The following is a 22,794-nucleotide window of genomic DNA, read 5'->3' on the forward strand; positions in this document are numbered from 1 at the left end:
GCTGAAAATCACAAAATACTGCCCTCAGAAAAATTTTGCAATTTCTATCTGTCCCCATCGTCGGAAACCCACGGGTGATCTCGTCTTTATATCACCCGTGGGTTTCCGACGATGATCTCTCCCATCCTACCTATCAATACTATTTTTATTTTTCCTTTCTCTGACAATTTGAAAAAAAAAAATAACCTAGTCATTTTATCGTCCTGAAGATGTTTTCACAAGTGAGAACATGCTTTATGTCTTACCAGAATGCAAATTAAATAGAGGTACGGTTTTGTTTATTTTTGCAATGATTGAGGAATTGTCTTATATTATCTCTTTCATTCCGTTTCATATTAAGGTTATTTCGGAGCTTTTTCTAACATTCCAGGTACAAAAATGTTAATGTACTGTTTTTAGTTTGAAAATAATTTGTAATCTTTGATTACCTCAGATTACATGTTTTCCTTTAAGTCATCATTGCTAGCGCTCTCGAGCGCTAGAAACTACGTCAGTCCAAATTACTGGAATACGCATGCTCGGCTTCACGGTGGTGCATTCTGGGGAAAACTGAAAACTACTATAGATAGACCGTACGATTACAATTTTGTTGTATCATTAAATAATTTTGTTTATTTATTGTGTATCTTACACTTTAAAAATGACTACATAAAATTTATAATACGCCAATTTTTCCTTTTTTTCTGACGGAAAAGCCCGAATCATTATCTGATTGTTCTAAACAAAGACAAGGGAGGTTTTACATGTATTTACGTCTGAGCACAAGATGGACTCTTCATGAGTATTTTCAAAACCTTGACACAATAAAAATACATTCTATATGCTCGCAATCATGACAATGTAGGCCAAGCAAAAAATTCAATAAACAAGGATATACACTAAAAATTACGAACAAATACATTATTTAAAAAAAAATTACTTCACATCTTCTCATTCGGAACTCTCTGTAAACTCCAATGGGTCAACACAAAAACCTTCACCCCCCTTTTTTTTCTTTACCTATGTGTCTATGAAATAAATTTCATAAAAGAAATTTACTCTATCATACCCAAGCCTCGAATCGATAAAGATTAAAAACAAACAGCAAAATAAATCACTTGATCACGGACCCTCCTTTTTGTGTTTAAAATTATTACAGCGCTTTTTAATAGATAAACTTGCGTTACCAGTAAATACATTTTATCATTGAGTCAAATGCTGAAGGACGTTTTTCATACCTATTGTTGGTCCATTATTTATACAATGAATTGATTTTCCGTAACATGTATTTCACGATTCATTACAAGGAACACAAAGCGAGTGTGACCGGTCGGCATGGGATGCTCACACTTCCATGGCACCTGAATCCACTTATATTTTGGAGGTCCGTGTTTGCTCTGTTCCTATTTTGTATTGTTAAATGAATTTTTGAGCTTGAATACTGTTCGTTATCTCCATATATTACCTTATCAGAGAGGAAAAATAGAAACGGGAATAAATCTACATCTCTTGGGAATTGGGCAAGGAATTAGTCTCCTAATTGATTAAATACTTCTTGTTGGTTAGCCTAACTAACAAAAAATTGGTGTAATATCATTTGAAGTTTAATCGATACTCCATGATGTAATTAATGTTTATTTAATGTTGTAAAATTGTTATTTCAAAATTGATTTCAATATCTTGTCATGTCTCACTAAGATGGTAATCTCATTGTCTGAAAAAAGACATAATTTATTTTTATATTTTATACAGGAGAGGAAATTAACACATCGAAAAAGCACGAAAAATTTATAAAGGATAAGATGAAAGAAAAAACTGTATTTGATATACCTGGTATAGGACCAACGATCGGAAATGCAATGGAAAAAGATGGTTTTCATTTGGTTTGTATTACAGTACAACTCTTTTTAAATGTTCAAATTACGATAATTATTTATAGATTTTAAGAGTTACAATGTTACATTAAAAACAAAATTATTACATACAAACATTTTTTATCCCCTCCCCCATGTACACACGTAATTATATATTGTTAGATTAGATTTACAAGATAAATCTTAGCAATATTGAATTGTTTCAGGCTTCCAAAGTTCTTGGGAAGTATTTGATGAGTGAATCCGAATCCGAATTTACAAAATGGGTAGGAACCTTTGGGGCTGATAAAGGACAACAGCAAAAATGTTTTAATGGTCTAAAAGAATGGTGTGAAAAACATTTATAAAAAAAATGACTTGAATAGAATTAAAGAGCTATTTTTTTTTATTACAATTTAGACTCCGTCATGGATTATTAACGTACAACTTTACAATTGTACGAGGGTTGATCCAAAAGTAATTTCACAACTTCGATAAAATTTCTCCTAGCCGACGTAAATTAACAAATTTTTACATGATGGAAGCTATATTTATTTTAAATCAGTCCTGAAAAATTCAAATTAAAATGATTTTTACTTTCAAAATATCGAATTAAACACAAAGTGCGATTATGGTAGTCGCAGCACCTAAATAATGTCATAAAACGGATATGCACCGTCACACTTTAAAAACGCCGTACCATCGTTTTATTAACAAAAAATTGATATTCACAAAACATTCACATATTTTATTTTCTTTAAGAACAATTGGCACCGATTGTACACTTTATCTATCATTTAATCCTTCACCAAAATTCTTTGAACAATACCATAAGACAAACATAAAAGTGTCTCATATCACTCAGACTGTCACTAATCTCTTTTACGACAACGTCGACGCCATTGAACGTTTCCACCCGACCTCCTATCTTTCGGTATTTCTGTCCCCAAATAATCATTTATTTACCTATTACCGCCAAAAATGTCTGAAATCATATATGAAAAAGTCTCTCGTTAACATTCTTTTGAACTCTGCGAGTTTGATTTAACATAAAAACTGTTTTTACTTGTGATTTCCCGATTTTGAAGGAAAAAAACATTTCAACTCGTTTCGGTGTTTTATTCCATTTCGACATTTCCTTTCTGCAATACATCAGATATAAACAATACTGTTAATGATGAAAAAAACAATGCTGCCATTTAATTTTTAACTAAAGATTAGAAAATGTCGTAATTTTTGTCATTTAAAATATTGGTCGATTAGACGATTTTGTAAAATGCTTTTTTAAATGTGTTTGTCTTTTTTCATTCTAACAATATTAACTTTAAAACGTGACGTTTAGTTATGACGCGGCGACGCCCCTATGTTTAACGTTTTAAACATCTATAAAAAGATTTCAATTGAACATTATTAAATGAAATTTTCAAGTTTTATTAGATTTATGTTATTGCATCTTTTGGTACATTATATTTGAGGATATGACGCCAAATATTAAAGATATGGACACTGTGACATTACTTTTGGATCAACCCTCATATTGTTGAGATAAATGTATTTGGGATGTTAAAGAAAATGATGTTTTTTTTTAAAAAGACATTTGCCTAAAACATGTTTACTAAATATACATAACTGTTTCCATTAAGAAAGAGGATTTTCTATTCGTGTCCTCTTTTTTGAATTCAAAATGAAAAATGAAGACAATGCAATTTCAGCAATCAACAATTTTTTTTAATTCATTGCCATTATTGAATACATTGAGAATTGGTGAGAACACCAATTTTAATGTGAAAACAGACAAATTATTAATCGGTTTTCTATATTAGCAGTCAAAAATTGGTGAATGCACCAATTCGAATTTTCAATATCTTCAAATGAATATTGATCTTGGTGGTTCCACCAAGAATAAAAGAGTGATTTTTACAATACATAATTCTCTAATTAATTCAAAGAATTAGTGAACTAACCATACAGCTTCTTGGTGGGTCCACCAAAAATACGAAGACAAATACCTTAGAATACTTGCATTACATGAAATAGATATAGCAAGAATATTTATCAGTAGTGGGGAATTTGGTGGTTCCGCCAAAAAATTGAACGTGGTGAAATTCCCGATTACATTTTAAAAATGACGTTGGTGAATCCACCAGTTTCAAAATACTGAAACAACCCAATGAGAGAAACTGAGTTGCGGAACCACATAAAAAACGTCCTTTATACAGAGTCGGTGCACTCACCAAAATGCAAAAATTCAACAAACAAGACATTCATATTTTCTCTCACAAATACTTGGTGGATCCACCAAAAATACAAATAGAAAGTCACAAGAATTCTTAAATGATACACTGTCAAGTTAAGATTATCTTGAATCCACTAATAGTGGGCAGTTTGGTGGATCCACCAAAGACATTAAAATTAAAAGGCAATCATAATATTGTTGTAAAATAACGTAGAGACACTTAATACATTTATGTACACAAGAACAAAAACCTGGTGGATCCACCAGAAAATTTGAAAATCTTCATGTAACTCAAAGATCAACAAATTTGTCTCTAAATATAGAAAGTCGTTTGGTGGACACACCAACCTGCAGAAAAACAAATTCCTAGGCTTTCTTAATTTCACTAACAAATACTTGGTGGACCCACCAAAAACAAACCGAATAGATATATTATCAGCATTGCCTAATTTCTTAAAGTGGGGAATTTGGTGGGTCCACCAAAACATTAATCAAAGAAACATTTGTAGATTTCCAATTACAATGACTAAGTTGCTTTCTATATATCATATAAACAAAAAGTTGGTGGATTCACCAGAAAACGTTGAAAATATACATCTTACACTCTCTTTACTTTTTGTTGATACATTCGCAATTCAATAATCTATGAACTATGAACATGTGTTTAATATAACTAGAAAACTGACCAGTCAGCAAGGGCCCCGCCATGGGGTAGAATTAAAAGGGTGCAGCTTACAGAATGATTAATAAATGTACAAAGAAAAAGCAACAGCAACTGTATTCTTAAAATTTCAACATAATTCCTGAATATTCAAAAACCTGAAAATAATATTCTTGTATTTACATTAGGCAGTAAAGAACAACTTAACATTGAATTTATATTTAAACAATTATGAATCTTGTGTTATATAAAATGCCAGCCTTCAATGAATGCAAATATCATGAAGGCTTGACCTTAACTTCAAACAAACAGCAGTTGCAGACAAAGGTTTTCATTAATCTTAAAGTGACAGATAAAGAGAAGCCTACTAAATTTTCTGCAGCAGGCTAGATAATTAAGCCCAAGGGATTAATTGTACCTCTCTCATCAATTTTCTTCTAAAGTTACAATAAGAACTTTTTCAGTATTAATGATAGAATGGGGTTTTTATACAACTACATTAAAAATTAAAAACATTCTTGGATTAATATATTTAAAAAAAAAAAGGAAAAAAGTGAAAAAAAGTACCCTGGTAAATCAAAAAATCTTCTTTAATCTATTTCTTTTTTTAGGATCCAATGAAATCATAACTATCAAACAAAAATAAATAATAAAAATTTATATTTAAATCCACATTTCAGAGTGTTCATAGCATTCCAAATTGATTTAACTTCAAAACAAACTTCATTTGCAGACAGAGGTGGTAATTAATCTCAATGTGACAGATAAAGATAATGCTCTGGATTTTCTTCAGGAGGAAAGCTAATTAATCCCATGGGACCTAGTAGCATTCAATTTACTGAATGGGAACATCTTCAGCAGTTATCTCTCTTTGCCAATGCATTCTTATATAAAGTTAAGGAATCTACCCCACCACCCCAGCTCCAAACCAAGGGGCATAGAGAACCAAATTTAGCATCAAAATACAGTACCCGCATCGTTATTCTTTACAGGATACACGATACGATAGGATACACGCACGATACGATAGGATACACGCACGATACGATAGGATACACGCACGACACGATAGGATACACGCACGATAGGATAAACGCAAAACACGATAAACGCAAAACACGATACACGCAAAACACGATACACGCAAAACACGATAGACCTGATAAACGATCTTCACGAAAGGATAAACGCAAAACCTGATAGGATTGTTTCAAAATGCGGAACGTTTTCTGACAAGACGAAAAGATTATTTTGAATTAAATTTAAAGATTAAAGATTATTTAAATTTAATCATACTTTAATTTAAATACTTGCAGAGCTTCAAATCTAAACTATAAAGTACATTTAATTATTATAAAAGAACCTGAGATCTCTGTATTAATTTTATAAAAGTTGTTTATTTATATATATAAAAATCGACAGTGATTAAATGGATTTTCATGAAATGGAGACTGTATTTTTTTTTTATTTCTTCTCAAGGGTGTGAATTTTGAAACTCTGTAAACAGATTTATTATTTATGAAAAATATACATTTTAATTTTCTATCTAATAAATTTATCTACAAGTACCAAGTTATTTCACGGAAGAAATTTACGCAATAAATTAAATATTTGTATTTAATGTCTAAAGCTTACAATCTGCGATGTATCCAAAAATCGCAATTAAATATTAATATCTTAGAAAAAAAAAATACAAGTAGAAGACCGGCCGAAAGAAAGGTTTAAAGAAAACGGCTTTAACAAAATTAATAAATTTAACATGATAGATCTATCAAGAACGTAATAGTTCAAGAAAATTAAATTTCCTGAATAGAAATCTAAATAGTTATTAAAATAATGGCGCTCTGCATTAATACATGTAAACTGTGTCATGAGAATTTGAATCTGCTACAACTGCACATGTACGTTTACGCTAAGCACTGACTGATGTACATGTAAACATTTTACATTACAGATACAGTTAATTCTCGATAAACCGCCACCTTTTGTGATTTAGAAATCATGGCGGTATAACGAATTTGGCGATGAATTGAATTTCCCATCTTTTAGGAAACAAGAAGTAGAGTTACCGTTCTTAGAAATACCATAAAGCGTTTCCATTCTTGTAATTACATGTACATGTATATAAAACATATTTCTAAATTTTAAAATACATCAAGTAATTTTTTATGTACAATTTCTTTAAAACAAAATGTGCAGTTATGAAATAAAGACAAGTACATGTGCATCTTTGTACATGTAAATCGGCACGTCTGATAATGAAAAAATATACATGCTGAGTCGATCGTCATGATATATTGTTGACAATACGTAAAACGGTCTATTGAATAAAGAACTATGTAGGGTTTCTATTATAGTTTGGCCCCCGTTTTTGTTACAATTTAAACGCCAATAAACCTCAATGAAATTGATATTTTTGGAAAGATTAGAATTTATACTTTTCTTTTATGGTTAAATTGATATGTTGATTTAAGTAATATGCAGAGAATTAAAGGTTTAAAGTGACAAAGTTTACAAGAAAACGCCTAAAAGTGGCATTTTTAGCATCGTTATCGGCGATTTTAGGTATGTGCGACGCCTTGAACAAGAAAGATATTTACACACGTAAAAGATATTTTCAAAGAAAGTCTTCATTCCAAAAATTAATCTTGTTCATAAAGTCGCACACACTTAAAAAATTAAAAAACCTTGAGAAAAATAGCACTTTCTTACTCGCGTGACGTCACAAGCATGTACGGAGAATGACGACGACGTTGTTAACATGTGTTGATTTTTTTTATTTCGAAGGTACCGTAGCATCATCTATCGATTGCTTCATAATGTATATTTTCTAATATAAAGTTCTAAACATATCTGTTTTTGAAAATTTTGTGATTAAAGAATATATTATCGGGATCGACATTGATCTGTTGATGTATGAATGTACGGGTGTGGATCACAAGGAACACGATGTTCGAATCGCTTGAACTTCGTCTACTGTACATTAAATCAGTTCACAGAAGAAATATATACACAGTATACATTTTATAAAATCAGTTGATCATGTTAAAATACGTTCATTGTGTGTGCATATCTCCATATCTACTATTTACGTTGTCATTTCTGCCCATGACGTTCATTGTTTACCTGTTTACAAGGCAACAAATGTACGGTCAACCAGACGTGTAAAAAATTCAACGTTATTCTAAGAAGTTCGGGGCATAAGTAATTTCAATAAAACCAACTAAAATATTTTTTTTCTGTAAATGTTGAGTACAAATAGACAACAAAAATAATATTAATATTTCTATGATTTAATTTTATTGCATAATTTATGCATGTTATATGTACAAAATAAAAATAATAAATAGGCCTAAATAAAAATAAATGAAAATAAAAGTAAGAAAGTTTTGAATCAACATTTTTTTAAATAGTCACGGTGCTACAAAACAATAAAAATGCATCACATTTTTAATTCTAATAATTCATTAATTTAATTTCTGAATTTTTAGGGTTAATTTGTTATTATAAAAACTATCATAGTGTAAATTATTAAATTAAATAGGTTTATACTTAGTTGTATTACGAAGGACCCATTATATATGTACATATACATAAGGTCATTTACCCTTTCTCTAAACATCTTTTTTTACTGATTACTGAAGTAGCACTCAACATGATATTGATTTTTTTACCTCAATTATTTTATTTTTTTCTTTAAATATTATAATAATTATTTCATTTTTATTTTAATTAACTTGTTAAACATTGTCTACAGATAGGAAGTTTTAAAATACATTTTTTTGAGTGTTGAGAAAGTGGCTTGTGTCATTGCTACCTTCGTAGTTTGTAATACAGTTAAGGTTGTTACCCGTGTAGTTGTAGTGATTTGCCCATGAGTCGCAGAGTATAACGATCCTTAAGTACAGGGTTCATATCTCACTTCGGAATCGAAACATAACATTTCGAATATTAAAAAAAAAGTTCTCGAAAGGGTAGATAAAAAAATCAAACAAACAAATCTGTTCACTGAATTTGTGTATTTCCTGAATGGCAACGGTTACATTAATTCGTAGTGTTTTCTTTAACATTTTAATGTTTACCGGTAAATTTAAAAACCTTATATCATTATGCCTTTTGAATTTTTTAACAACGTATTGTAGGCAATATTTACACTATCTACCCATTCTGATACTAGAATTTTTGTACATGTTAATAAGAAAAGGACATCAATTTCAAGTGAGAGAAAATTAAAAATGATTGATAGATTGTTGTTTAATGTCCCTGTTGAGAATTTTTCTTTATATTGAGATACCACCACTTGCAGATGAAGGGCAACAGATTCTAACCTAAATGTATACTCGGCACTTACTGTAATTGACCAGCGAGAGATCTTTTTTGTGCCATCTCCTACTACACACGGGATCTCGGTTTATACGAACTCACACGAAGGACCGGTCTCCACGTTCGACAGTGGGATTCGAATCCGCGACGTAAAGATTGACTCCTTACTTCGCGACTCTATAGAAAGATACTCTAACTACTGCACCACGCGGGCGACACTTTGGCTATAGAATCATGAATCAAAAATTCATTAATATAAAAAAAAATACAAGTCTATATGTTGTTTCACTACTTATTTCTGCACTTCAAATATGATTATGCTATGCATAATGTTCATATTGCAAAATTATGCTGAATGATACAGATGTATCCAATTAATAGCATTTTGCATATTTTCATCTGCCAGTGATTTGAATTTTATAAATGATTATGGTATAACAATTTTTGACAAGACTTTGAATTAGAGATTTAATCAAATCATAAATCATACATGTACTAGAATATAAACTTCTATTGTAATTTTTCTAAGTTATTATCAGAAAGGACTGCATTAACGGACAGACTTATTGTAAGAGAGACAAATTGACTCCTGTCAACAACCACGTCCCTCAATATCAAGTTTTTGTTAAAATGTTAAATATTTATGCACCCGAATTTATTTGGGGTGTATATTGTTTTTGTCCTGTCTGTCTGTTTGTCTGTTTAGCTGTTTGTCTGTCTGTTTTTCTATTTGTCTGTCTGTTGTTAACTTTAACCTTCGCCATAACTTTTGAACCGTTCGAGATAGAGACTTCATATACAGAATGCATACTCCACTAATTAAAGACTTTCAACTGACACCAAGGTCAATGACCTTGTGACCTTGACTATGACCTTTATGCTAAAAATAGATTTTTCGAACTTTCGCTCTAATTTTTGAACCATAGGAGATTTATAATAGACTTTATATCTGGTATGCATACTTCACTAGTTTAGTGCTTTCAAATGACACCAATGTCAAAGACCTTGTGACTTTGACTGTAACCTATATGCTAAAAATAGCTTTTTTGAACTTTGTTGCCGCCGGGCGCAGAGTGTTTCACAAACATATCTTGTTTTCTTTTTTCCTAAAAATATATAGTTTAACCCTCCCACCCCCCAGAAAAAATCGTTAAAAAATTGTATAAAAGAAATTAACGATTGCTTTTGTTTGGTAAATATCAACAAAAACTGGGCTAAGGGAATAAGTTTGAACAAAATAGTTGCCGTGGCAACGGAATTGCCTATCAATTTAATATAATTTTAAGTAAAAAATCATCTTAGGGTATCCGAAATATAAATATAAACATTAATGGAAAATTTTATAGATGCTACCAAAATTACAGATTTCTCAAATGTCAATAAAGCCATGATTTCAGATATAAAGCAATAAGTGTGAATACAATTTCCATGGTAACGGAATACTTATTAAATTTAATATATATTTTCTTAGTAAAATAGTCACTTTGACATATACCAAAGTATACATACTATCATGTACTTAAGACAATATAGTTGGTATCAAAAGTAAAGGTCGGTTAAATGAGAATAGATGGCATTAGATGCCAGATTTACAGGTCTGAAGGTGTATGATTTTGACGACGGTTTCCATGGCAACAGAACGCCTGATCAAATTAAATTATATATTTTTAGTAACATCCTTGCCTTATCCCTCTCCATAGTAAAGATAAACATTTTCTGAGTGGGGGCCTTAAATGGCCCTTACCCTATATACTTCTTTATTGTTTATATGGCATCATTGTTAGTGAAACGTTCCCAATTTATACCATATAATTATTTTAAGGAAAACTTTGCATTGTTTAAAGCAGAGATCATCAAAATAATATTGTATTCGGCGTACTTTCACAAATACTCGTTTAGTGGCGAAGCCGTGACTAAATGATTTGTTTAAACAAAACAACAGAACAACATCATTGTAACAGTTCACATTAAAATTGTTTGTTTATTTAATTCTAATTTAATTATTTAATTAATTTTTACCTTGTCTGGCTTTGCATGCTTTACAAAAGGGATAGTGTCAACCAATTAGCCGCGCTTCACTGACCGCGCGCACCTGTGGCGGTATATCGAGATAATTGACACTTAAAAATGGACGTTTGTTTTGAAAACAGGGTGGCGGATGGCGGTATGCGAATTTGGCATTATAAAGAGAATTTTATATAGCAGGAAAAACGTTCTTGGGAAATCATGGCGGTATTGCGAAAATGGCGATGAATCGAATGGCGATAATTCGAGAATTAACTGTACTTAAAACCTCGTATTTATTAACGAACATTGAATGGTTAAATACTTTCTTCTTTACAATACAAAACAGAAAAAATAATTAACAAATATCAAAAGAGTGAAATGCGACTTTTCCGACTAAATAATTATAAATCATAGCTATAAAACTCTGTGTGTACTGTTTCGAATAATAAAAAAAAAATAGGTTTATTTCGGCAAATGAATTATCAAACCTTAAAAATCATTTTGCACTGACCCGGTAATCTCATATTAGGCATATTCGAAGGGCGGTATTTTGAAGGTCCGCAACCAATTTAAAATTAGATAAACAAGATCTAATCAAATAGCCAAATATAATATTGAATTCTTTAAAAAAGTTATATACGTATGGAATAAAATCGATTAATACTATAAATTGATTCGGTGTATTTATTAGTCTTGCATGGTCACGGCGGATCAGACGACTCCTTTTGTTTTATTTTTATAGTAAGATAGCGTTAAAAAATATTGCGAGCTAATTTTATAGTTTAGAATGTTAGAACTAGTACAAGTGCATGTACCATAAGTACAGTATATTTTTTAGAGTTTATTAAAAGACTTATTTACATAAACATAATGGAAACATTGTACGAAATGAAAAAAAAAAAAATCAACGGAGTGAGTTTAGGGACTTCATTTTATTAAATTGATTTATTTTAATTTTTATTTAACATTCAAGATGATTTTTTAATCCATAAATTGTACAGTTATTTAATATATTTTGAATTAAATCTTTGATAAAATTGTTCAAACAATTTAGGAACAAAATTCCGTTAATAAGTAGATGCGTTTCTTTAGAACCAGGTACTATTCGAGGTTACTAATTGACCCCAGGTGAGAAATCAGTACAGGTATGTGGACGGTGATCACACACACGGGCCGACGTGTCGGTTAGGGGAGAAGGGGGAGGGGGTGGTTGACCGCACAGGAAGACTGTGTGCTAATAAGAGAGCTACACATACGTGTCAGTTTTCTTGTAAGGAAAGGTCTTCGATTTATTTTGATTTTTGGCATCCCGCTGGATTATATTTTGAGTTTATTTCCACGCCGAAAAGGTAAGCTGTTAAAAAAACTTCATGTTTTCCCCTGCACATGTATATATTATTTTAATGTTATTTAATGCCAGATAAAATTAATGAAAATCTATTTTATAGTAACAGCCATGGTGTGATAAATTGGGTAGAATATTTTCATGCAGTATATTTTATAATTTTGATTTCTTTTATTAATTTAGACATATGTCAAGGAATGTATAATTAGCTTTAAAAATTAAATCTAAAATTTGAACGTATACGGCCAAAATCGTTGTTAAAATCATCTGGATCATTGTCTTATGTTATATTATATTTTTAACATCAAGACTTTAAATAATTGTCAGACGCGTAAACATATTCCTAACGTTATCAGACGATGAACAAGGAAAAACAGAATATTGCATGAAAAAAGATACATTTCAATATCCTGCTTATTATTTATTTATTTGCTTTTTGTGTACGGGAACATCGTAGCCTACCAAAAATCTTTCTCCGGTAACCCTGATTCATTTGAGATAATCATATTAAATAGTATTTAATTTTGGCAAAATAAATCATACAATTCGATAATTTTTTTTTTTTAAGAAATAGACCAGGTGATCGATCTACTTATAACTTCATTTCCGAAAAATAGAGTTACTGTTTAAATTTTGACAATAACTCTCTGCTTTAGCATGATGTAATTATTTTATTTATTTAATTAATTATTCATTAATAAATCAATTTATTCATTCATGAAATACGCGGTTAATTATTTTTTTCCTTCTACGCTTTAATATTTCTTATATTGATGAAAAAGAAAGGGATGAATCTTTATTTTCTCTTTTTCGGTTGAATTAATCTTATTTTTATTAACAAAACGAAAAAGAAACTCGGAATAGCTCAGTAGTTTCTTTACATAGTAAAGATAAAAAGCGAGGGTTTCCGAATATACACGATAAACGCAAAACACGATACACGATAGAACCTGATAAACGATCTACACGATAAACGCAAAACACGATAAACGGAAAACACGATAGAAAACGCAAAACCTGATAAACGGAAAACACGATAAGATAGGATACACGCACGATACGATAGGATACACGCACGATACGATAGGATACACGCACGATAGAACACGATAGAATTGTAAAGAATAACGATGCGGGTACTGTATGTGTTTTTGCCTACTGAACTACCGTACCAAATTTGATCTTAATTGGGCAACCATAAAAAAAGTTGCCCGTTCATTCTTATGCATAGTTAAGGAATCTACCCCACCACCCCAGCTCCAAACTAGAAGACATAGAGAATCAAACTTAGCATCAAAATATGTATTTCTGCCTATTAAACTACCATACCAAATTTAAACTTGATTGGGCAACCATAAAAAAAGTTATTAGAAAAAAACAGAAAATTTGTGGACGGAAGAGTGACAGACGGACAGACAGACAGACAGACGGACGGACAGACAGAGTGATTACTATAGGGCACCCGCAAATCCTTGCGGGGCCCTAATTATAAAATACAATTTCAAAGATGTGTATACATTTTCAAAACAAATGTGAATCCTTCAATAAAAGCAAAATGTTATATAAACATTACATAAAATAACCCGCTATTTACTGTTTTATTTGCCTGCTAGTAAAAAGAAGAAAAAAGAAATCTTTCCCTAATTAAAAAAAAACTTTGTTTTTTTAACTCCCCTGTGATTTTGGCGATTTTCCGTGTCTGCATCTACAGTATATCAGATCTGCAATGGGGTGCGAACCCATGCATGACACTTAAGCAAAGTACTACCATCGGAGTCCAAAATATATTATTGGACTCAATATTTCAATTCATTTACTCCCTCTATGAATTTGTTACTGAAGCAATAAAAAACATTAACTTAAAAGTAAAAGTGGCAACCATGAGGATGAAGACCAATAAAAATAATAAACACAGCACAACCTTTAAAAATAGTTAATAAATTCGTCATCAATAGACTATGTAGTCATTCCAAAGAGAATTAAGAGTTATACATCCAAGTCCAACACAATCACAATCACAAGAGTTGATATAATACATTTTTATCCCTAACATAGATGTCCCTTTTCACATCTGTGGTATGGTTTGCAAGAGCTAAGGCCCGAATTACATGTATTGACGTTTTGAAAATTCTGTTTGGAAGGTGGGTTTCCTTTTCCAGTTGGTTTGTCTTCTGATATGAATTTTCTTTTACACGTTTTAGCCATCCTTTCATAATTAAACTGTTGAATATGTAATTCACCTTGATTTTTCTTGAGTAAAAGAACAAATTTTCCTTTAAAACGTGAAAACTATCATCACAATATTACACTGGTCATATCTTGTTAAACACTGTTTTCTGGCCTCTTTACACTAGTATCTTTTAAACCCTGTGTTTTCTTTTTCTAATCCTGAGACATCTTGGTACGCAGTTGCAGTAATGCTGGACTTATCACCATCAGCTTATACCCTATGATAAAAGCACATGTACAAAGTCTGTGTGTGGTGCACAAAATGTTAATGTTACATATTTTTGTTTTTTATACATATATTTTATAGAATTTCATATTTTAAACAATCAATTGAATTCATTTAAAATAAACAGAATTTGAGAAAGAGGCCCAAAGAGGCCACATTGCTAATATCAGATTAAAGAATTAAATAATGAAGCTTTCCTGGCATTTTATTTCAATTGCATTGCCCTATCCCAAAGCAGATGCTTTGAACATATTTGTACCTACATCCCCTGAGGATACTTTTCAATATATTGTTTTTTAATTTCGGCTTTTCTAGTCTAAGATTTAAAAAAAAAATATATCCTGATATTTCTTCCTTGCATAACTTTGATGTACTGTTGTGACCCCACACTAAAGGCAGGGGTATGATTTGGGAAAACTTGAGATAACCTTACGTTCTATTTTCATAAACCATATATTAAAAGTAATGTACAAAAGCCTTTAAGTGAAGATTACGGAAGATTTTGTAACCATATAATGTACGTGTACAACGCATTCAATTTGTACTTGCAAAGTGTTTGCTTCGGAGGGGGGGGGGGGCTACAAAATTAACTTGAAAACCACATACAGATCTTCATAAAATTATAAACCATTTTGTACTTGTTCCTTTTATTTATCTTGATACTTTAAATCATGATCTTCACGGCATCAACAAACTATCCATCAAGACAGAAACACAATTATTCTTCATATTACCTATATCACTTTCAAAATAAATGCAACTTACCATTGTAAAGCCAACATATTCTTTCTTGATTCTTCCAATTGTCTTTTTTTTAAATGAATCCCTTAACTCTATCACAAATCAGCACATGTTTAGGTACATGTAAATGTCTATTGCAACATATTCCATTAATAAAAAAGTTTAGTTGTATACACTTTCTCTTCCATGTTTAATATAAACAATGTCATGCACAGTCATACTTCCTGTTACATGCGTAATTCAAACACCAATCGGCAATCCTCGGCTGACTCCGCTACGCTCCATTCAGACATGTACGAGGTACAAACCATCCGAGGAACTCCGAGTGTTCCTCTCATTCGATTCAAATGATGATGTTGTAACACGCGCGGGCTTAGATTGGTAATGCATGTCTCTATCCTGAGGGGTGTATCGCGCATATCAGACAGTCAAGGTCAGTCTATAGCGGACACTGATGGTCAACAGTGATTTAAATGCTCGTTTAACTTATTGGTATTATTTTCCCCTGTCTCTCGATCGTGCTAAAGCTTTTTTATTTCATTTTAAAATCGTTGCGCTGTGTAGTTTTTGTGAGCTGTATTCAAATATTAATTTATTGCAGTATTTATATGTAAATAACGTGATGCTCTTTCAAAAAATCAAAATAAAAGTAACAGCGAAAAAAAAAAAAAAAACAAACAACAAACAAACAAACAAACAAACTTCGTTTTTTATAACGTTAACATGTGTACAAAAACAAAATGTTGTTAATGATTTTTATTTATTGAAAAAAAAAATCAATATTAATATGTAAAAGATAACTTTGGGAGAAAAAAAATCACCAATCTCTGTGGTCAACTGTTACAGTAAATAAACATGAAGAAAACAAGCAACATAGCAGCTGCAAGACATTTTCATTACACTCTTATAGAATAAACAGGAAATCAGATGTCAAAGTTGCTTAAGGTTAGAAGTGAGTCTTGATTATATCACAGTGCATTTTTCGCATAACACAATACGTTAGGTCGTATAATAGTTTCAACAATGAAGTCAATTCATATAAGTGCATTTACTGCTTAAATAAAATATTTTTGCGTCTTACAAGGCGTGGGAGTACATGTAGAAGTGTGTATATGTAGAGAACTGTGTATCTAGAATCATAAATTAATATCCGAGTTTTATTTAATGTTATTTACAATGGAGTTCAGCTTTTGTCTAGATTTATTTCCATGACACTGAATTTGCCATCGTATGTAAAACATTATTATACCCCTGCTTGAAAAGTGGGAGGGTATATAGTAATCGGTATTTCCGTCCGTCTGTAAGTCATTTTGTTACGCCATGGGGTACCCATCTCTCATCCGCAACTCCTCTTATACCACTGAGTGAAATTTAATGAAACTTTCACAGAATCTTTATTTCATATTGCTATTGTGCACTCTTAGTTTACTTTTTGATCCGACACATATTTTGGGTTTCCTGGCCACAACAAAACATGGACTTTTCCATTATAATCTTATGGGAGGCGGGGGGTATCATTTAGTGAGCTCATTGCTCACAGTACCTCTAGTTTCATAATCTTATCTTATACTTCCATACTTTATCAGTATTTACATGTTTTACAAATACAGGAGTAATGTGAACTCGTACAATCGCATTTTCCAAATTGCATAACATTGGTTCATTCTATTTCCAGTTTATCATCTTCGATGGTAATGTATTTCATGTTGAGCAAAACAGCAGGAAAGAAGCTGGTCAGGTTAACACGGCCCGATTATCCAAACAAAATAATATTATGGCTTTCATCCTTGATAATTTTACTAACTTGCGTACAAGTATTTATAGTCCCGTGTATTCTGTCGGGTGTGGTACTCTCATATATTTCTATTCGAGTTTGCCAGTTTTATATCACTTGTTTTCCCTTGAATGACATCAGGTTCTACCACATTTAAAGTTAAATTCGATTAAATCCCTTACTTTTCTTTGGTTCTTTTCCATTTACTTCACATTGCCTTTTAATAAAATGACAGATATTGACCGTGTACACTGCATGCAAATTTCTAATGAGAAATATATAAAGGAAATTAATTACACAATTTACAACAAAGTAACTTTTTTTTATCTTTTCATAAGATTGATATTTAGAATATTGGTGACAGTTTTATGGTAATTAATATGATTGAGACCTATAACACAGATTTATATTAAAAAAAAAAAATCAAAAAATGCTCTAAATATTGATCTCTCTCTCTCTTTACTGATGGAAGTTACACAGGATTAAAAAAATCATTTACACGTATGAAATTGGCTGAAAGAGAATTAAGGATATAAAATAAGTGGAAATAAAAAAAAATAGTGACTTCGCAATGAAACAATTATTATACAATACAATCCAATTGGGCATGAATCTAACAGTAAAAATATTTTTTGAAATAAGTTCGGAGACCTATTTATCATCCATGTTTCATAATCAGAGCCCACTCCCCCACCCCCGCTTCCCAAATCATAACTCTCTTCCAGCTAATGCACTAGCCTAGAATGTTTGTCTGATGAAAGAAATCAGTTTCACAGATACATGTAGCGCATGAAAACAATAAAATTTCTATAATTTTTGTCTGGACATAACTCGTCTAATCTTTTGCATTCTTATTTAAAAAGATATTACAAACACTGCACTTGGAAACATTTAAGTTCTGTACGTGTATCATGACTGTGCTATGCATTTTATTTTATTTAACACTATTTGACAATACCGCTTTGGACATTATAAATGCTGTCAATAAGCAAATATTAATATTTTCAATTATTCTCATAATATCGATCATGCTTATCGGACGATATTTGACAAGCAAAACAAGGGGAGGGACACAAGGGTCATATGACATTCCCTCTATTTGAGATATCATTTAATGGGTTTTAGGCACTCTTAAAACAACCTCAGTCCTATACGTTTTTTTTTATTAGGGCACCCATCATGATAACATCATTAAAAAAACAAATATTTTTAATACTGTAATATCTATAATGAGTGATAGCAGTTCCTCTCCGTTTAAATTATCATTCAAGTAGAAGTATTACGTAGGGATGTCAAAATACTAGCATCTATTTTCCGTAGTCGAACATTCGATCGCATTATTCGAAATCGACTATTTGGAGCATTTATTAATTTATTTTAAAGCACGGTCTTTTAGAAAGCTAATTAAATAATTAAAATAAATCGGAAAGGGGAATTGTAAACTATGGAAAGCCGTAGGGTACCCCCACATTATTATTATTTTTTCCTATATATCTATACCAAAAATAATTATCTCATCCAAACTTGCTTTTTACAACATTATTATTATTTTACTGCAACAATTATAATCTTCTCTGTTAAATGTGTACACATTATTATAATTGTGTCCTACAAATATAATGATTCACTTCACAACAATAATCTTGCCAGTCAATATGTAGACACATTAATATAATTTTTCGCCTGATGATTATAATCTTGTCAGTCGATGTTTAAAAACATTATTTTTATTTCACCTCAAAATTATAATAATTATTCTTACTTTTTACAATTATAATCATGTTTGCCCAAGCGAACACATTATTCTTATTTCGCTTCAATTTCATGCCAATTTTATTCCACATCGATCATACAATTATAATCTGTCTTATTCCAACAATAATAATCGCGACCAAAAAAGTTGCAACATTATTATTATTTAGACGCTTGAAATCAAACGTTTCTGTGATTTTGATGTACTGAACAATTATAATCTTGTCAGATTTTCTTTGGGAAAGATTATTATTATTTGGACGCTTGAAAAAGTAAACGTTTGTCTGCCGAAGACAATCACGTGGTTTAAGGCCATGTGCTTCCCTAGTATCAACAGTGCCGAGGACGGCGCCAGTGAAAGGCAGGCGGTTTGCCGGTAAGTAAAGATGATTTTGTTATATTAATGTACAAGGAAGTGAATTCCATTCATTCGATAAAGGAAATGTCTCAGAAATCAGCTGTCAGTATGCTGTTATTAAACGACAGCGTCGGAAGAACTAGTTCGAATTATCTCTGTACTTTTGTATAGGAGATTGCATCAATGCATGCCATTGCATTGTGAATTTATGTTCCAAATCTAGATAAAGTGGCGTTAAGTTGAATGATATAGTGTATATATTTACTAACAGATATTTTTTAAAGTTTATTAATAGTTTGTACTTTACAGTTTTAACTTGAATTTTCTCTGAAGTAAGTTATTTACATTGAGATCTATTATTATTTACATTGCGACTTAGGTCAGTTGAGTTGCCCATATAAGACTGTTTGCTCTACAGTTGCAAAGTTAAGAGTTGATCCTTATGTTGTGGGTTCGAATCCCACTGTGGGACATGGAGACCAGTCTTTCATATGCAATTTACTATATACAATGCACAGTATTGATGGAGCTGAAAAGATTTGTCTGTACTCTGCACCCGGTAACAGAAAAAGTGTGCGATGATAGGAACACGTCACAGCAGGTGCGTGACATATACCATGTGATCAGAGGTAGCAGGGCAATCCGTGGCTAGCACTTCCAGGACTACTACATTCAGATAAAACAGTATAAACCGAGGTCCTGTGTCACAGTAGGTGCTGGCACAAAAAAGGTCCCTCACTGCTCAATGGCCATAATTGCTGAGTATAGAATAAATTTAAAGCTCTCCACCAGCAAATGGTGACGTCTCCATATGAATGAAAAATTCTTGAGAGGGACATTAAACAACATTAAAACAAACAAAAAACATTAAGTTAAAAGTCTGACTATTGATAAATTGTCTTGATTGGCTGATTTTATCTATGATTGGATGAAAACAATTTTTATGAAATAACTGTTATGTTGCAGATTATGCACAAGTTGAAGAAAGGAGCTGCTGTGGGATGGTAAAAAAAGTTCCAGGTAAAAGACAACCTTTTCCATTTATTTTAAAGGGGTATGAACATTGCATATTTACTGTAAAATCACAAATTTTCGTGGAGGTTTAATTTTCGTTGTTTTCGAGGTGTGGAGAGACCCACAAATTCATGTCCACCACGAAATGTAAAGTGTTACTTATAAAACTACTCAACAATTCTTCAGACACAAAATCAAATTCCCAGGATCCAAATTTTTTCCTCAAACCATGAAAGTTTGAACCCACGAAAATATGTGATTTTACAGTAAGTATGTTCACCTCTGTACAATCTAATTAAAGTTAAATGTTAGATCTGCTCGCACACTTGCTACTCTAACATCTAACAATATCACATAGAGGGTCACATCTAAGGTCAAATTCGTAACAACTGTAGACTTATTCCTTTCAACAAATATTCAATGATTTTGCAGGCGACAATTTGATTGGATGATAGAATCTGACCTCTGACTTGACCCTCTGTGAGATGTTGTTACTGGATGTTAGTGTAGCAAGTATGCGAGCGGATCTAACGCCTCTGGGTGTTTTTTTTTAATTCACAGCTTTTAAGAGTTAGATAATAGATTCTAAATTTGAGAATTTCTACATTTTTTACTCAATCATCTGTCACCATGAGAAATACAAATTATGCTCTAGTTTTTAAAGAATTATTTGCACAATTAATTTCAGGAGCAACCAAGAGTCTTGATTTTTATAGGGGTGCAGATTTTAAAGAAAGAAAACTGTGTTGTAAAGAAAGAAGAAGATTTTCCATCAAATAATGGTGGATGACAAAGGTAAAGAGGACAGTAATGATTAGAAAGAATTAATTATTTAACACAGGGGCAGATTTTTTGTTGCAGTTTGTAAATGCTATTCAAAATGTTTAGCATATAAATTTTTATTAAAATATCATGATGAATGTTCATGCAACTTAATAGCTCTTATCAATGTTTATAGTTTAAGCATATGAAGATTAATCAAAGTCTCTTGAATAGTTTCTTTAAAACTAAGCTTTACTCACTAATTGAAAGAAAGGTCAAGGTCAAAAGAAAGGTCAAATAAAATAATGATTATGAAGTTGAATAGATCCAATCAGTATGTATCTGGCACTATCTGCATATATATAAGGTTTGATAAAAATATCTGAAACAACTCTTGAAACTGAACTTAACATAATTTAACAAAAATTAATGTCAAGGTCAGAAATAAGAAACTCTTATTAATAAAATATATGTATCAGCATATGAAGTTCAAAGTGTGATGGAAGGACAGTAGGACATGTTATTAAGATTAAGTAAACCTCATTACAAATGTTTATGCTAAGGTGAAGCCACAATATTGGCTCATTTTTCATTGAAAAAAGGAACATTTTTTTTTAATTCTGTGGAACACTAGAACAAAGTGACCCAGGTGAGCATTGTGGCCCATGGGCCTCTTGTTATGTGTTATTTAATTCATCAGGTGGTATAATGATTTTTTATATTTCAGTTCTTCCTATGAATGATGTCATAACCCACTTTGAAAAAAAAGTTTGTTGGAGAGAAAAGGATCTGAAGAGGGAGAAAGAATTGATTATATTCAGATGGATTTATAGACTGTTAGAACTTTTGCTATCACTTAATTCTGTACTATTAGTTCCGCAACACTGAGCCTATAAGCTTTTGACTTGATGGTTTATCTAATTTGAGAGAGCATAGTCCATTTTTTAGGCATTTCAAGATTAACAATGCAGAATATGTACACATGTAATGGCAGGTAAAAATCCCACACAAACAGGACACTGATAAGACTGGAATTTAGAGATATTTCATTTCTCTCTTGTGTGAAATAAAAAAAAATTAATGCCAGAAACAATATAATAAATTAATAACTTAGTCTTGTTTTGTGCTTATACTTTTATGCCCCCATAAATGAAGTTTCGAGGGTATACAGCAAAACTCGCTTAGTACGAACACGGATATTGCAAATTTACGGATAAAGCGGAGTCATCTTGGATTCCCAGCGATATAAATTTAATGAATTTCTTGTATGATTATAACGAATTACGGATATAGCGAAGTAATTTCATAGGTCCCTGTGACTTTGTTATAACTGAGTTTTGCTGTATAGTGTTTGTCATGTCCATCTGTCTGTCTGTTTATCTGCAAAAGCTTTAACCTTGCCCATACCTTTTGATTTTATTAATGGAGCTATGACTTTCATATTTCACATATGTATTCTTTGTATTAAGACCTTTCATTGGATACCACCAACTTTGACCTTTTGACCTTGGAGATTTACATACTAATAAAAACA

At 31.5% G+C, this 22,794-nt stretch overlaps 1 long non-coding RNA gene across 1 annotated transcript; it reads left to right on the top strand.

Annotated features, from left to right (window-relative positions):
• Nucleotides 1-19,312: 19,312 nt before the first annotated feature.
• LOC134252930 (uncharacterized) lies at nt 19,313-22,374 on the top strand. The gene is made up of 4 exons (XR_009989043.1): nt 19,313-19,502; nt 20,451-20,504; nt 21,187-21,293; nt 21,988-22,374. It is a non-coding gene; the product is annotated as an uncharacterized LOC134252930 (long non-coding RNA).
• Nucleotides 22,375-22,794: the final 420 nt, after the last annotated feature.

Source organism: Saccostrea cucullata, unplaced genomic scaffold (assembly GCF_032062105.1).
Source record: "Saccostrea cucullata isolate Sc308-1 unplaced genomic scaffold, CSIRO_AGI_Scuc_v1 ctg4156, whole genome shotgun sequence".
In the NCBI taxonomy this organism is placed as follows: domain Eukaryota; kingdom Metazoa; phylum Mollusca; class Bivalvia; order Ostreida; family Ostreidae; genus Saccostrea; species Saccostrea cuccullata.